At 39.6% G+C, this 6,038-nt stretch overlaps 1 long non-coding RNA gene across 1 annotated transcript; it reads right to left on the bottom strand.

The window, feature by feature from the left end:
• Positions 1–3,089: 3,089 nt before the first annotated feature.
• On the bottom strand, positions 3,090–5,692 carry LOC121983288. The gene is made up of 3 exons (XR_006112450.1): positions 5,068–5,692; positions 4,557–4,616; positions 3,090–3,425 (listed from the first exon to the last, which is right to left on the bottom strand). It is a non-coding gene; the product is annotated as an uncharacterized LOC121983288 (long non-coding RNA).
• Positions 5,693–6,038: the final 346 nt, after the last annotated feature.

Here is a 6,038-nt window from a genome sequence, read left to right as displayed (position 1 = left end):
TCTATTGGAGCTCTTGTGGTGGCCGGATACTACTCGGAGAAGAAGAAGAAGAAGGAGAGAAAGCTAGCATCTCTTGGAGCTTGGTTAGTATTTTGGTTTTCTCCTTGGTGAAGCTTTTCTTTGTGGCCGAACCTTGCTTGGAGGAGAAGAAGGTGGTTGGTGGTTTCTCATCTTGGAAGATCGTTGCCCACACAACGTCCGAGGTTAGAAGAGGAATACGGTAGAAGATCAAGAGGTTTTTCTACAAGGTATAACTAGTAATTTCTATTTCCGCATCATGCTAGTTATTTATGGAAATAATACCAAATACAAGAGGCTTACGTTCTAGTATTTCGAATATGTTTTTTCGAAGTTGTGTTCTTTTGTTTCTTTCTTTTCCTTGTGATTTGATTGTTCTCTTTGGTTAACCTAAAGTTATTTTAGGAAATTAAATATTAGCTTTCTATTAAAGGTTTTGTCTAGTCGGTGGTGGTTGCTCCCATATCCAAGAAGGCCATGTGCCTCGCCACGTCAGTACTGGGAACCTTTTATGGAAATTAATATTTAATGGAATTAATAACTTAAGGAGACTTGGGTCGAACGTGTTAAGTTCCGCAGGAGATCCAAATCAAAACCTAAAAGAACAAATAGATTAAGTTTTGGATCAAACGTGTTAAGTTCCGCAGGAGATCCAAAATTTAATTTAAAAGAACACATGGTAGCTAGGAAAAGGTTCAGACCTTTGTACAAAATTTTTGTACAGTGGAACCTATAGGCTTTCCGAGTAGCAACCAACAGATACGTCGTCCGAATCAGAAGTCGAGGCATTTTCCGAACTTGCATGAATGGCGAGTCATCAAGATGACGACTGTGATTCAAGCTCTTCCGAGATGAGTATCGAGAGCATCGATGAAAGGGGAGCTACGTCGGAAGAAAGCAGCAGTTCAGGGGGAGACATGGACAACGAGATCGACAAGGTAAGTGAGGTACGATCTCTTTCTCCCGATAAACTTTTTAAGTTTGTTAAGCTGCTAACTAAAGACTGCTGCAAGTTAGAAAAAAAAATTAAGAATTTAAAAATAATATTAGCTAAATCTTGTCTTTTAGAAGAATTAGATAAAATTAAATTAGAAAATGAGAAATTGAAATAAGAAAATGAAAATATGAAAAGTCAAGTAGATAACTTGAAAAATCGTGCATGCTTATCTAATACAAATTTTAGAAAGTTTAATAATTTAAATTGGTATTATAGATATCATCAGGGATAAATTAGGAATATTTCAAGAAAATATGTCCCTAAGAAATTTTTGGTTAATCCAGTAGGTTGGAACCTATATTGGGTTCCTAAATCTTGCTTAGCCTAAATTTTAATCAAAATTAGCGCTTTCAGCGAGAAAATTAAACAGTAAATTTCTTTATGAGACTTTGTCTAAGGAAGTCGTTGTTACTCCAATAACCAAGAAGGTCTAGTGCCTCGCCACGACCTGGAAGCCAAAATATTATTAAATGTTTAATTAACTTTCTGGTAAAACATTAAAATTAAAATTTAATAATGCTTTAAAAAGTCCTTTAAACATTTTTTTAAAAAAAAAAATTTACTTAGATTTTTTTTTAAAACTAAAATTGCCTAAGTTAAAAGGTTCTCTGAAATTAGAAATTTATGCTTAGATTTTTTTTTTTACAAAATTTCTTAAAATCAGAATTTTTTTAAAATTTTTTTTAAGTTAGAATTTTTTTTTCAAAGAATATTTTTTTTTTTTTGCAAGTTCTCTAACTTAGAGTTTATTCAAACTTAGAATTTTTTTAAGAAAGTTAGAAATTTTTTTAAACCCTTAGATTTTTTTTCGGAATCCCATTTTTTTGTGATCAAAGGGGGAGAAGGAAAAGTATAAGTTTAAGGGGAGGTAAATAATTTTCTATCTTTTTGCACTTATTTGTAAAATTAGTTAGTTTATTTTTATATATATTTTTACCCTAGCTTAACTTGGGTTTCTCACATCAAAAATGGGGAGATTGTTGGAACCCCAAGGTTGTTTTAGTGTGATCAATAAGTTAAGTTAGGTCCTGTGTGTTTTTAACCTAGTGTCTAAGTGTGCAGGAATTTAGGAGCACAGATAGTCAAGCGGAAGATGCAGCTAGCGAGAAGGATGGCATGCGGTGCGCCCGAGGGACGAGGCGCTGCGGAAGAGCACACCGGCGGATGAGAAGGAAGCATGCGGTGGTTCCGAGGGACGAGAAGCTGGAACGGAAGACTACTCGAGGAGCAAGAGACGCAGTTAGCGAGAAGGTCGGCATAGGGTGCGACCGAGGGACGAATATTGCGGATGAGTATCCTGGCAGACGAGAATGAAGCACGCGGCGATTCCAAGGGACGAGAAGCCGGAGGGAAGCCTGCTCGAGAAGACCAAAAGTTGGGTTCGGGGTGAGCCTTATTCCGGATGGCAGAAATCATCCAAGCGAATGGAAGACTCGGTTTGAGGCGAACGGAGTCGGAGCAGAAGACCCGGGTTGGAAAAAGTCAACGAGGTTGACTTTTCCAGTCGGGCGCCCGGAGTTGTCCAGGGCACCCGGAACACTCTAGGCGCCCGGAACCCTTTCGGGCACCCGGAACACTTTTTCACCGGATCAAGTTTTGACTCGATCTGTACGTTGGGGGATAAAGTTTATCCTCGCCAGGGCACCTAGAACCCTCAGGGCGCCCCCGACCAAGGCTATAAATATAGCCTTGGTCCATAAGCTTTTCATCAATCAGAACTTAAGCAATTCTTTCAACACTTGTATTTCGTCTGTAGTTTAGCTTCTTTTTGTGCGCTTCATTGTTGTAAGAGGCTTCTCCGCCTGAAGGAGATAGTAGTGCAATCATCTTCCTTAAATTAACAACCTCCCCGGTTGTAACCAAGTCAAATCCGACGTGTCTCGTCTTTTATAATTTACTTTCTGCTTTCAATATTTTACAAGTGTTAGTTTAAGAGTTCGAGAAGGGTTTGCATTTTTATTTTCAGGCTATTCAACCCCCCTTCTAGCCGGTCATCGCGTTCCAACAATAACATATTCAATAGCCCACACGACTGGATATAAACACAACCACGCAGTATAATAAGCCCCACGGCTAAAAGTAAATACACAACCACGCAGTATAATAACAGCCCACACGGCTTAAAGTAAACACACAACTACGCAGTATAATGACAAACCACACGGCTGAAAGTAAATGCAGTGGAAAATCATAAAATAATAAGAATGTAAAACCAACAAAGTCACTAACTAAAATACCTGCAACCACCAGACTAGACTCCAAAATCCACATCGACTTATTGGAAAACAAAATACGCAAAATCAACATACCACCTAATTAGTAACAAAACCAAAAAGAAGACTATCCTCGAGTGTGACGTGGCACTGACAACCGGGACTCTCCAAACATCCATGACTCATCTACCTGCTACCTGGCGAAAGAAAAACCATTTTGTGAGGTGGTGAGTATTGGAACAAGGAAAGATAGTGCATGAACATAATATACAAATAGAGAGTGATCCAAGAGTATACAGTCTCATAAGAGGAATAGCAGATACTAAAACAAAACCATAATAAATGCTCATACCTGAAACCATATTCTAGGCTAGTAATAGAAGGTCAGAAGTTGTACTAATCTGCTACAGTACTGCTCATAACTATAGAGAAATTATGTAAGGTATATACAAACTTCCAATAAGTAAACCAAGGACTAAATACCTACAACGAGGGTATATCTCAACATAAGTAAGCATAGCAGCATAAGTGAGCAACGGCAGTAAGTAAGCAATAATAACATATGTAAACAGCAGCATCCAAAGCAAGTATAACAACAGCGTATGCATGGATGGTTACTCTCGCCCACCCCTCTGCACCATGACCCCTGTATGGTCGAGAGGTCGGGTCAGTGACAAACTGTACACCACTCCAGCTACCACTCTCTCGAGTGGCCGAGGGGGTTATTGCATAGTAGCTAATTAGCTACATCTGCGACGGGGGTCCCTGCTGCTCGCAATTCCAGCTTTCACTACCTATGAGTGATCGAGTGGAAGCACAACAGGACAAGCGGCATCAACTCTAGCTACCACTCTCTCGAGTGGTCGAAGATGCGACCCTGGTCAACGACTCTCTCGACCGCAAGGGAGAATTGGTCGTTGACATGCATGCCATGATATGATGCGCCAAATGCAACAGTCATCATACAAATATAAGCAGAAATTAGGTATGCTACATGAATCCAGCATGATCAATACGGTACATAAACAAACAACAGTCATCATACCAATATAAGTAAAAATTAGGTATGCTACATGAAGCCAGCATGCTCAATATAGTGCATAAATAAACAATAGTCAAATCATACAAACATGGTATCTAGTATCTGCTACTTATCATAGACAACAATAAGAGACTGTATAGATGTGGAAACAGATATCTCAAAGATCACGTGGAAGTATCAAGCGCAGAAAAAATAAGAGTGAAATCAAGGTAACAACAGTTTCTTATCCAAAAATAGTTCATGCACCAAGGTCAAAAACTACAGAATAAAGGTAAGAAGTACCCACCTTTATACGTAGATCGTATCTAGAAATCCTACGTCGAGACACCCGTCTCAAATCCAAGTCCTGTAGTCACATAATGTATTTAGCTAGTTACATATGAAGTAAATAACTAAATAACTCCCCACCTAACTCGAGTAATTCGAACATAACATGATTATGGATTAATCCCCCAATTAACTTTAATCATATTACAACCTAATTAGATTAGGTTTATACATGATTTATCTCCAACACTCACCCAAATAAACACATCATTTAATCCATGTCTTAAATCAATTAGGCATAGTAAATTAATTAATCTCTTATCAATCAACTTAGGATTAATCATCTTATCATCTTTAATTAATTCAATGGTTCAATCTAACCTCTCATGAATCAACCATACTAAATTCATTTCAATAAGAATTAATTAACCTCATTCATAATCCATCATAACAACATTAGAATAGATATCCATAACTCTTCCAGAATCAAATTGCATTAGATCAATGCATAAATCATCATTCAAACTTACCCAAATACAAAGACTTCGTCGTCAATTCAGCCGGAGAACTTGTTGTCGCAACCAAACGTAGCCAAATAGCGTTGCTAATTTCCAAATCAGTACCCTCGATCAGCTGCTCCCTAGCTGCCCCTCTCTGGCGATGGACTCCCAACCGCACACATCCAGCAGCGCCGCAAGGGAAAAGAAGATGGTGTCACCGGCTAGAAGCAACAACAACACCGAAATGACTATAACAAAGGGCTTGGCTTTGATCCTTCCTATCGGCGACGGTGGTACTAGGCAGGGTCGACTGCAACAGAGATGAAGATGACAGAGGGAGTGGCGATGGATCAGTGCTGAGAAGGAAGGGAAAATGATTTGAATCGAGGCAGAGACGCGAGGCTGGTGGTGATCCTTCCTTCCGGCGATTGTGGTGCTCGCGTGAGGTAGCGAGATCCGACGGCTTGTGGCTCGATGGTTGTGCAGTGCTCGGGCGAGGGAGAGGGAAGAAGGAGGGAGTTGGAGGTGTCGCGGGGGTGAGGTATCGGGAGGAAGAGGAGAGGTTCGGAGCAGAGAGCTAGGGCACGGGCTTGGGATTTAGGAATTTGGCGAAGAAGGAAACGTTCGCGAGGTGGGGGATCGGTGTGGGGAAGGAGGCTAGGGCACGGGTAAAAATTTATAACTTAGGGAATTTTTTTAATTAAACCCTAGATAAGTTCCTCAATCAACTCCCACCTCCGGGTATTCCAAACAGACTTTTCCTTGCTTAACCGATTCGCCCCTGTTAAACTCGTCATAGGGGCTCCGATTAAATCCAGAAAATTTTCCAAAAATTTCTAAAAATTCCAATACGATTACTTTCTCAAATAACCTTATTATTTAATTATTATTTTATTCGGTATTTTATATTCTCCCCCACTAATAAAAATTTAGTCTCCAAATTTACTGCTCAACCCAAGGATCCTCATCTAAGGGTAACAACCAAGCAACACACTCATATA

Source organism: Zingiber officinale, chromosome 5A (genome assembly GCF_018446385.1).
Source record: "Zingiber officinale cultivar Zhangliang chromosome 5A, Zo_v1.1, whole genome shotgun sequence".
NCBI lineage: Eukaryota > Viridiplantae > Streptophyta > Magnoliopsida > Zingiberales > Zingiberaceae > Zingiber > Zingiber officinale.
This window is presented reverse-complemented; position numbering and strand designations above follow the sequence as displayed.